Raw genomic sequence first — 11,922 nt, 5'->3', positions numbered from 1 at the left:
TAAGTCTCTCCTCCACCTCCACCCCAACACAACTGACACTAAACTGATCCTAAAATCTTCCAAAACCTGACTAAAATTGTAATGTAAATGTTCTATGAATTTGCTGTATATTTATTGTTGCCTTTTTATTAGTCTGTGCAATACCTTGTTCATTTAATCTGTAAAGTTTTTTCACATACCCTGTGTAGCATATCTCTGGTAACACTTTCCTGGGACTCTGTCATAGAACAGTCACATCGCCGTTAAAAGCATGATATAAATGTTATAAGCTGTCATAACTATTCATGGTAATAAGCTGACATGCTTAGGCTGACTACCGCTGTATGTGACACTATGCTGCAAGATTGCTTGCAGCTAATACAAGGTGTTATTATCACCAATGACACCTGTGGTCTGTTCAGGAGGGTGCAATGTCACAGAACGTCCAGATAGAAACATATTGTGTAATATTGATATGATTGTCTGTCCTCAAGAATAGAGAGTCTTATACACTTATCAGCTCTTTACATTTCATTTCTATCTGCAACGTTCTGAACATTTAGCCCTACGGAATAATACATTGCTGCTATGTCATGCTTATGACAGCCTAAAGACGCTCTATAACAGCAGGTTCCAAGTATTACGGTATCTGCTGGATTAACAATGTGCAATTTTAGTTGGGATATATTTTATTGGTGCGTTACTGTATGTTCCCCTGTCGTTAAAGAAAGGGAGATGTAAGAAACAAACGGACGGGATCCTCATGTCGTTATTGTTGGTTAATGCAAGATAACACTATTTTCCTACCCTGCTTTTTTGTACCTTCGATTTTCTTAATGAGATCCTTATTTTTTCGTATGAAGTCCACTTATTAGAATTGTAAGCCCAAATTGACTCAAATGTTTTCAACGCTAGTATGTTCACAGCTGTTATATCTTTGAACAATTTCAAAATGTACTATAAGAGTAACAGTGCAGTGTCATAGTTGTGTTCCAACGATGTGCTTATTCAGTGACGGGGAAAACAAAGATTACCATGGGGAGGATCAGTGTATGCTTCTTGCCTGTCATTGACTCATGGAAGCTCTTAAAGCAGCTTCTGCATCAATGTCCCGCTCATTATGGATGTCCTGATGTCCTGTATTAACTTTCAGAAGTTAAATTATCACTACAAAAAAATTAGAGCTAATATACAATCACACAAATAGGCTCATAGAAATCATTTAGGTTTTGTGCTGCTCTCGTTTCTTTTCTGTTACTTAGTGTACCTGTTACGATTCCCAAACGTATTATTCTCTCCTTCCTGCTGAAATTAAAATAATATTTGTTACTAGCTATCAGGTCAGTGTTCATATGCATCAGCAGATCTAGAACTATCTTCCCGTTTTTGATTAACAAACCATTACTTTTATGGGATGAATCTGTAAATTCCTCCATATAAAAGCTAATACTGAACCAAAATTGGAATTTGCACGAAGCGTCTAAAAGGTTTTGGTTTGACTCCCCTGAAAACTTTTGAAATGGTAATGAAGCCCATCCTCCACCAAGGTAATTGCTGCATTGAGAAACTCTGACATCAAACCTTCAAATAGGTTGGAAAAACCAATGGAAATACTACATTTTATACTTAGTTTTTCTCAATCGTATGCAAGCAATTTTCTGATCTGTGTTGAAACGTATCTATAGCGGAACAGCAATGATCAAATGCTTAAATACATTTACAGAACTTCTGATCATTTTCTTGCCTTTGTACCTGCAGTTGTGTTCACTGTTTGCGGCAATCAGTAAATACTACTGCACAAAATTCTAAATCACCCTGTCAGTGTCATACCATGTACAATATAGGGAAATATGTAGGCAATTGGTACTGTCTAATTTGTATGATATTTTTAAATATATTGCGGACATGCAGAGAATGAAGTTGGATTACTTCTAAGTAACTTTGGGTTAAAAATAACTCCTGTCATCATCGCCAACATTGTTACATTCCATTTTAAAGCTTTGCTTTGGTGTGGATTGAGGTCTATACATTCATATCAACTGTGTTCCTCCATCGTATTTACCTTTCCTTATTTCTATTGTGGATAGTGTTTCTGTGCGACAATGGAAAGTCTACAAAACTATGAGAAACCCAGCATATGTTTTGAAAAGATGAATTTGGATTGTGATGATTCAGATGAGTGAATCCTGCGCACTGTGCATATTTTTTTTTCATCAGGAATAATATTTGGTTCGATGCACTTCATGAAGAGAAACGTTTCCGGGCTGAAATTTCCAGATCACTTTCCCGCAAACTAACAGGTTTCAGGAGTTATCAAAGGTGTCACACACATACGGCTTCGGCACACCCTGCGTGAACGTTGGGAAACGAACAGGTCTGTTAACCCGGCGTGATCGGGTTGAGTATTCACAAAAACGTACCCGTGAACGAACAGCATCTCTTAGGTTTCCTGACAACATGTACTGCAGGAAATGTGTGCATGTCTGAAAAACTCCCGATCACTCTTGAAACTCTTGCAAACCTACAATACTCACTCTCCCACCTCCTATAAATCCCAAAAAACCTTATCCTGAGGAATGTGTCAGGGCATGCGTACTAGCTGGTGAAAATACTAGCTGGAAAATGCTTGCTAATATTATTGCTAATTTGCTACCCCAGCTGCAGTAGTCAACACTAAAACAATCTTTAGGCTTGTTTACAAAAGATACCGTTACTCTGTGTTATTACTATCAAACATCCACTTGCCAAACTATGGTTGCCCATACTGGACAAACTGGTGAAACACATTTGCTTCCCTGCAAGGTGCTAGTAACGTTAATGTTAGGCTATACAATGCTACTTTTTCAAACATCCAAACTCACTTTCACATTTATACATTTACATTTTTTACATTTACATTTTAGTCATTTAGCAGACGCTCTTATCCAGAGCGACTTACAGTTAGTGAATACATCTTTTTTTTATACTGGCCCCCCGTGGGAATCAAACCCACAACCCTGGCGTTGCAAACGCCATGCTCTATCAACTGAGCTACATCCCTGCCGGCCATTCCCTCCCCTACCCTGGACGACGCTGGGCCAATTGTGCGCCGCCCATGAGTCTCCCGGTCGCGGCCGGTTGCGACAGAGCCTGGATTCGAACCAGGATCTCTAGTGGCACAGTTAACACTGCGATGCAGTGCCTTAGACCACTGCGCCACTCAGGAGACAAACATACATTATACATTCAGAACAATAAAAAATGAGAGTAATTGCAATCTTTACATTCATTTTTTGTCATTGATGTAAAATCTTCAACCATTTATACACAAATTAGTAGGCCTAACATTAGCTAGATAGCTAGCTATACACGTAACAAAATTCAAGTCTATTTGTCATATGCACAGAATACACTGGCTGGGCGGTAAACCGTAAAACTATAAAGGCATTCATTCATGTACTGGGTTGGATTTTTACTTGACCTTCTATAACAGCATTTTAATGTTTGACTCCCAAAAAATATGGCAATAATCTGTTTTTTTGTTGTTGCGAGAACTGCCTTCAGCCAGAGAGGAAGGGGAGCCCAACTTGGTGGAAAATCTGTCTCCCTCCAGCAGGTGGCGTTTTTTTCGTTGTTTCGCCCACCAACCAAGGAGTTTTTGTATACTGTAGAGGTCAATGAGTGTCGAATTTGGTCAACCCAAAAAATGTACGGATTATTTGTTACGTGAGGTTTATTTGATCAAATATAAGTTATGTAATGCTTAAGTTACGAGTGTACTGATCTAAGTAGGACACGTGACATCGCGGCAACTTAGAGAAAAATCTATCAAATCACATTTTTATTTGTCACAAACACGTGTTTAGCAGATGTTATTGCAGGTGTAGCGAAATACTTGTGCTTCTAGCTCAGACAGTGCAGTAATATCTAACAAGTATTATCTAACAATTTCACAACATATACCCAATACATACCAATCTAAGTAAGGAATGGAATTAAGAATATATACATATATGGACGAGCAATGACAGAGCGGCATGGACTAAGATACAGTAGAATATTATAGAATACGGTATATACATATGAGATGACAAGTGTACAATTTCTTAAAGTGGCCAATGATTTCAATAGGCAGCAGCAGCCTCTGTGCTAGTGATGGCTATTTAACAGTCTGATGGCCTTGAGATAGAAGCTGTTTTTCAGTCTCTAGGTCCCAGCTTCGATGCTCCTGTACTGACCACGCCTTCTGGATGATAGCGGGGTGAACAGGCAGTGGCTCGGGTGGTTGATATTCTTGATTATCTTTTTGTCCTTCCTGTGACATTGGGTGCTGTAGGTGTCCTGGAGGGCGGGTAGTTTGCCCCCGGTAATGCGTTCGGCAGACCGCACCACCCTCTGGAGAGCCCTGCGGTTGCGGGCGGTGCAGTCGCCGTACCAGGCGTTGATACAGCCTGACAGGATGCTCTCAATTGTGCATCTGTAAAAGTTTGAGGGTTTTAGGTGCCAAGCCAAATTTCTTCGGCCTCCTGAGGTTGAAGAGGCTCTGTTGCGCCTGCTTCACCACACTGTCTGCGTGGGTGGACCATTTCAATTTGTCAGTGATGTGTACGACAAGGAACTTGACGCTTTCCACCTTCTCCACTGCGGTCCCGCCGATGTGGATAGGGGGGTGCACCCTCTGCTGTTTCCTGAAGTCCACGATAATCTCCTTTGTTTTGTTGACGTTGAGTGAGAGGTTATTTTCCTGGCACCACACTCCCAGAGCCCTCACCTCCTCCCTGTAGGCTGTCTCGTCATTGTTGGTAATCAAGCCTACTACTGTTGTGTCTTCTGCAAACTTGATGATTGAGTTGGAGGCGTGCTTGGCCACGCAGTCATGGGTGAACAGGGAGTACAGGAGGGGGCTGAGCACGCACCCTTGAGGGGCCCCAGTGTTGAGGATCAGCGAAGTGGAGATGTTGTTTCTCACATTCACCACCTGAGGGCGGCCCGTCAGGAAGTCCAGGACCCAGTTGCACAGGGCGGGGTTCAGACCCAGGGCCCCAAGCTTAATGATGAGCTTGGAGGGTACTATGGTGTTGAATGCTGAGCTATAGTCAATGAACAGCATTCTTACATAGGTATTCCTCTTGGGATAGGGCAGTGTGCAGTGTGATGGTGATTGCATCGTCTGTGGATCTATTTGGGTGGTAAGCAAATTGAAGTGGGTCTCGGGTGACAGGTAAGGTAGAGGTGATATGATCCTTGACTAGTCTCTCAAAGCACTTCATGATGACAGAGGTGAGTGCTACGGGGCGATAGTCATTTAGTTCAGGTACCTTTGCTTTCTTGGGGACAGGAACAATGGTGGACATCTTGGAACATGTGGGGACAGCAGGCTGGGATAGGGAGAGATTGAATATGTCCGTAAACACACCAGCCAGCTGGTCTGCGCATGCTCTGAGGACGCGGCTAGGGATGCCATCTGGGCCGGCAGCCTTGCAGGGGTTAACATGCTTAAATGTCTTACTCACGTCGGCCATAGAGAAGGAGAGCCCACAGTCCTTGGTAGTGGGCCGTGTCGGTGGCACTGTGTTATCCTCAGAGAGGTCGAAGAAGGTGTTTTAGCTTTTCCGGAAGCAAGATGTCGGTGTCGGCGACGTGGCTGGTTTTCCTTTTGTAGTCCATGATTGTCTGTAGACCCTGCCACATACGTCTTGTGTCTGAGCCGTTGAATTGCGACTCAACTTTGTCTCTATACTGATGTTTTGCCTGTTTAATTGCCTTGCGGAGTGAGTAGTTACACTGTTTGTATTCTGCCATATTCCCAGTCCCCTTGGCATGGTTAAATGCGGTGGTTTGCGCTTTCAGTTTTGCGCGAATGCTGCCATCTATCCACGGTTTATTTTCTGGGTCAAATAAAATAAAATAAAATGTTATTTGCCCCATGTGCCGAATACAACAGGTGTAGACCTTACAGTGAAATGCTTACTTACAAGCCCTTAACCAACAATGCAGTTAAAAAAAAAAAGTTAAGTAAAACATTGAAAATAGAAAATAATTAAAGAGAAGCAGTAAAATAAAATAACAGTAGGGAGGCTATATACAGGGGGTACCGGTACAGAGTCAATGTGCGGGGGCACCGGTTAGTCAAGGTAATTGAGGTAATATGTACATGTGGGTAGAGTTAAAGTGACTATGCATAAATTATAAACAGAGTAGCAGCAGCGTAAAAGAGGGGGGTGGGGTGGGGTGGGGGGCGCAATGCAACTAGTCTGGGTAGCCTTGATTAGCTGTTCAGGAGTCTTATGGTTTTGGGTAAAAGCTGTTAAGTAGCCTTTTGGACCTAAACTTGGCGCTCCGGTGCCGCTTGCCGTGTGGTAGCAGAGAGAACAGTCAATGACCTAGGGTGGCTGGAGTCTTTGACAATTTTTAGGGCCTTCCTCTGACACCGCCTGGTATAGAGGTCCTGGAAGGCAGGAAGCTTGGCCCCAGTGATCAAAACAATCTTGAAGCGTGGATTCCGATTGGTCAGACCAGCGTTGAATAGTCCTTAGCACGGGTACTTCCTGTTTGAGTTTCTGCCTATAGGAAGGGAGGAGCAAAATGGAGTTGTAGTCAGATTTGCCGAAAGGAGGGCAGGGGAGGGCCGTATAACCATCCCGGAAGTTCGAATAGCAATGGTCGAGAATTTTAGCAGCCCGTGTACAACAGTCGATATATTGATAGTTCTCAAATTTGCTTTCAAATCCCCAGCTACAATAAATGCAGCCTCAGGATATGTGGTTTCCAGTTTGCATAAAGTCCAGTGAAGTTCTTTGAGAATATACATGGCCGTGACTATAACCGAATAAAATTATCTTGGGAGATAATACGGTCGGCATTTGATTGTGAGGTATTCTAGGTCAGTGAACAAAAGGACTTGAGTTCCTGTATGTTACTACAATTACACCATGAGTCGTTAATCACACACCTCTGCCCTTCTGCTTCCCGGAGAGATATTTATTTCTGTCTGCGCGATGAACTGAGAACCCATCTGGCTGGACCGATTTCGACAGAATATCCTGAGAGAGCCATGTTTACGTGAAACAAAGTATGTTACAGGCCCAGATGTCTCTCTGGAAATATATTCTTGCCCTGAGCTCGTCGATTGTTATCCAAAGACTGAACATTAGCGAGTAATATACTTGGAAGTGGTGGGTGGTGTGCATGCCTCCTAAGTCGAACAAGCAGGCTGCTCTGAGTGCCTCTCCTCCGCCGGCGATGTTTTGGGTCAGCCGCTGGAATCCGTTCAATTGCCCTGGGGAGAGAAAACAAAGGATCTGCTTCGGGAAAGTCGTATTCCTGGTCGTAATGCTGGTGAGTTACCGCTGCTCTGATATCCAATAGTTTTTCCAGGCTGTATGTAACGATACTAAACTAATAATATAAAAAATAATACATAAAAAAAAGAAAATACTGCAAAGTTTCCTAAGAGCTAGTCGCGAGGCCGCCATCTTCATCAGCTCCAGGTATGACATCGGAGTTATCTCGAGATGGCTATGCATAGTCATGGTATGAGGCTGGTAGCATAGCGTCTCTCTCCATTGGATATAGGCGGTTGACGTCTACAACCCTCATCGAATATTCAAAAAAGGATTACAGTAATGAGATGTATCTACCAATCCAAAGAAAGGATAGGCGGGAGCTAGACAGCCCACCGTGCCGTTTTGTGGACGACTCCCATTGTTAGGGCGGAGAGACATGTTGGTATATCCATAATCTTTGCTTCAGCGGAGAACCACAGATAGATACAAATCTTTGGGATAACGGAGGAATTTTGCTTGCAAGAGCAACAAGTAAAAACACTTTTTGGGAGTAAAGACTACAAATCGGGCAACTACCCCTAGTGGTGAAAGTAAAAACTGCAGTCAAATAGGTCGGAGAATAATAATTCTGTCAAGGAAACAATTATTTTAACGAAATAGAGGCATAGCACATACTAAGACAAAATAAACATGACACAGTGTGTGAATGATAACAAATCAGTGCGGGAAACAAATACATTGATTAAAATGCTGGACGTGAATGCTGGAATAGAACAAATAACTACGCAAATGGAAACAATTGGTTGAGTAACAGAGTAAGAAGCCACCAAAGAGGATTTAGATTTACATGCAATGTTCTACAAATAGGACTACTTAACTGTCAGTTTTGTCCTATTATTTTTGGTTGTACAGTAAAGAAATCAGCACATATAAAACCACTTAGAATTAATTTGTTGCCATCCTAGGGACATGCACTACCCCTAAAGCATATTTAGAACTTTTATTATTCAGAAACATCAAATACCGTCATAATTGGGAAAAATCTGTGACACTATATTTTGGCCATATCGCCCATCCTTAGATACACATAGTGTACAACCAAGGCTCTCCAACCCTGTTCCTGGAGAGCTATCCTTCTGTAGGTTTTCAATCCAACCCCTGTTGTAACAAACCTGATTCAGCTTATCAACCAGCTAATTATTTGAATCAGGTGCACTAGATTAGCGTTGGAGCGAAAACCTACAGGACTTTAGCTGTCCAGGAACAGGTTGGAGAGCCCTGGCTTACACAATACAATGAAATTTTTAATTGCAGGTTCACCTATCAACAGTGCGACCATAATAAGAATAAAAGGGGAGATGGTGAGGGAGGGAAGTGGAGGAGGAGGAGATCGAGGAATGGGGTGGAGAGGGCAGCGGGAGAGGCAGAGGGGTGTGGTGGAGCTGTTGGAGTAGTCGCTGTCCCTGTCCTGGCTGCTCTGCTGCTACTGTGGTTGCATGAGTGGTGGTTACAGTGTCTGCGGTGGTCTCTGGAGCCAAGGCACCATACCGCCCTTCTAAATCTGTCCCGCTCTCTGTCCCTGTCCATCTCACTGTCTGCCAGAGGGGGCTACTCGTACAGGTGCAGGGGGTGGCATCGCATACATGGGGTAGAGCGGGAGCTTGTTAGGATGGCTGGGGGAGGGGGACATGTGGCGACCCCTGTGATAGGGGTCTTGAGGAGATGCATGGGGGTCCTCCAGTTAACGGGGAGCATTGTATGTCCCGACTGAGGAGGAGGAGGGAAACGTCCTGGGGAGGGTAGCCACTGCTGGTCAATGGCCCAGCGCTGTATCCAACATGTCTGACAGAAATACAATGACAGAAAGAGGGTTTAGATAAAACAAAAGTTGCCACATTCTGATTATTGCGATCCTAATGAGTAGAAAAATATCATTTTTATAATACGTGAATAATTACTCAACTCTAATTGACCTGTTATGCCATAACCTCGTAATATATATACTATATATACAAAAGGATGTGGACACCCCTTCAAATTAGTGGATTCGGCTATTTAAGTCACACCCGTTGCTGACAGGTGTATAAAATCGAGCACACAGCCATGCAATCTCCATAGACAAACATTGGCAATAGAATGGCCTTACTGAATAGCTCAGTGACTGTCATATGATGCCACCTTTCCAACAAGTCAGTTCGTCATGTTTCTGCCCTGCTAGAGCTGCCCTGGTCAAGTGCTGTTATCGTGAAGTGGAAACATCTAGGGGCAACAACGGCTCAGCTGCCCCCTTTTTTTTTTTTTGAATGGCGCCGGAGAAGATGGCTGCCGTTTTACAGCCCTCTAACCAATTGTACTATTATGTGTGTTTTTTTGCGTTATTTATAATTTATTCTGTACATAATGTTTCTGCCACCGTCTCTTATGACCAAAAATACCTCTTATTTTTTCTTCAACGAGTCGGACGCGAAGGATATTCTACAGACACCCGACAAGGCACAAATCCCTGTCATTCGCATGAGAAAGAGACCGATATCGTGGACGTAGGTCGGGGTGCCTTGTAAGGATCTGACCGCGAGTGAGTGAATTGCGTCTTCCATCAATCCTATTAGCCAATGTTCAATCATTTGAAAATAAATTGGACGACCTAAAATTAAAAGGTTATCCTACCAACGGGACATTAAAAACTGTAATATCTTATGTTTCATCGAGTCGTGGCTGAACGACGAAAACAGGCGGGATATAAAGGCTACATCGGCAGGATAGAACGGCTGACTCCGGTAAGACAAAGGTTGGCGGTCTGTGTATATTTGTAAACAACACCGGGTGCATAAAATCTAACACTAAGGAAGTCTCGAGGTTTTGCTCTCCTGTAGAGTATCTCATGATAAGCTGTGGACCACACTATTTACCAAATAGTATATTTTTCGTAGCTGTCTATTTACCACCACAAACCGATGCTGGCACTAAGATTGCACTCATTGAGCTGTATAAGGCTATAAGTAAACAGGAAAACGCTCAACCAGAGGCAGCGATCCTAGTGGCCGGGGATTTTAATGCAGGGAAACTTAAATCTGTTGTACAAATTTCTACCAGCATGTTAAATGTGCAACCAGAGGAAAAAAAAACTCTAGACCACCTTTACTCCACACACAGAGACGCGTACAAAGCTCTCCCTCGCCCTCCATTTGGCAAATCTGACCATAACTCTATCCTCCTGATTCCTGCTTATCAGCAAAAACTAAAGCAGGAAGCACCAGTGACCCGGTTAATAAGGAAGTGGTCAGATGACGCAGATGCTAAGCTACAGGACTGTTTTGCTAGCACAGACTGGAACATGTTCCGGGTTCTTCCGATAGCATTGAGGAGTACACCACATCAGTCACTGGCTTCATCAATAAGTGCATCGATGACGTCGATGAAGCAATGGATTACAGGCAACATCCGCACTGAGCTAAAGGGTAGAGCTGCCGCATTCAATGAGCGGGATTCTAACCCGGACGCTTATAAGAAATCCCGCTATGCCCTCCGACGAACCATCAAACAGGCAAAGAGTCAATACAGGACTAAGATTATATCGTACTACACCGGCTCTGATGCTCGTCGGATGTGGCAGGGCTTGCAAACTATTACAGACTACAAAGGGAAGCACAGCCGCGAGCTGCCCAGTGACACAAGACTTTCAGACGAGCTAAACCACTTCTATGCTCGCTTCGAGGCAAGCAACACTGAAGCATGCATGAGAGCACCAGCTGTTCCGGATGACTATGTGATCACGCTCTCCGTAGCCGATGTGAGTAAGACTTTTAAGCAGGTCAACATTCACAAGGCCGCAGGGCCAGACGGATTACCAGGACGTGTACTCCGAGCATGTGCTGACCAACTGGCAAGTGTCTTCACTGACATTTTCAACATATCCCTGACTGAGTTTGTAATACCAACATGTTTCAAGCAGACCACCATAGTCCCAGTGCCCAAGGACACTAAGATAACCTGCCTAAATGACTACCGACCCGTAGCACTGACGACTGTAGCCATGAAGTGCTTTGAAAGGCTGGTCATGGCTCACATCAACACCATTATCCCAGAAACCCTAGACCCACTCCAATTTGCATACCGCCCCAACAGATCCACAGATGATGCAATCTCTATTGCACTCCACACTGCCCTTTCCCACCTGGACAAGAGGAACACCTATGTGAGAATGCTATTCATTGACTACAGCTCAGCATTCAACACCATAGTGCCCTCAAAGCTCATCACTAAGCTAAGGATCCTGGGACTAAACACCTGCCTCTGCAACTGGATCCTGGACTTCCTGACGGCCGCCCCAGATGGTAAGGGTAGGTAACAACACATCTGCCACACTGATCCTCAACACGGGGGCTCCTCAGGGGTGCGTGCTCAGTCCCCTCCTGTACTCCCTGTTCACGCATGACTGCATGGCCAGGCATGACTCCAACACCATCATTAAGTTTGCCGACGACACAACAGTGGAAGGCCTGATCACCGACAACGATGAGACAGCCTATAGGGAGGAGGTCAGAGACCTGGCCGTGTGGTGCCAGGATAACAACCTCTCCCTCAACGTGACCAAGACAAAGGAGATGATTGTGGACTACAGGAAAAAAAAAAAGAGGACTCTCATTGAAGGAGCTGTAGTGGAACAGGTTGAGAGCTT

The sequence above is a fragment of the Coregonus lavaretus genome (assembly GCF_964263955.1).
Source record: "Coregonus lavaretus genome assembly, chromosome: 9".
Lineage (NCBI taxonomy): Eukaryota > Metazoa > Chordata > Actinopteri > Salmoniformes > Salmonidae > Coregonus > Coregonus lavaretus.
The sequence above is the reverse complement of the archived record's forward strand: the minus strand, read 5'-3'. Positions refer to the sequence as shown.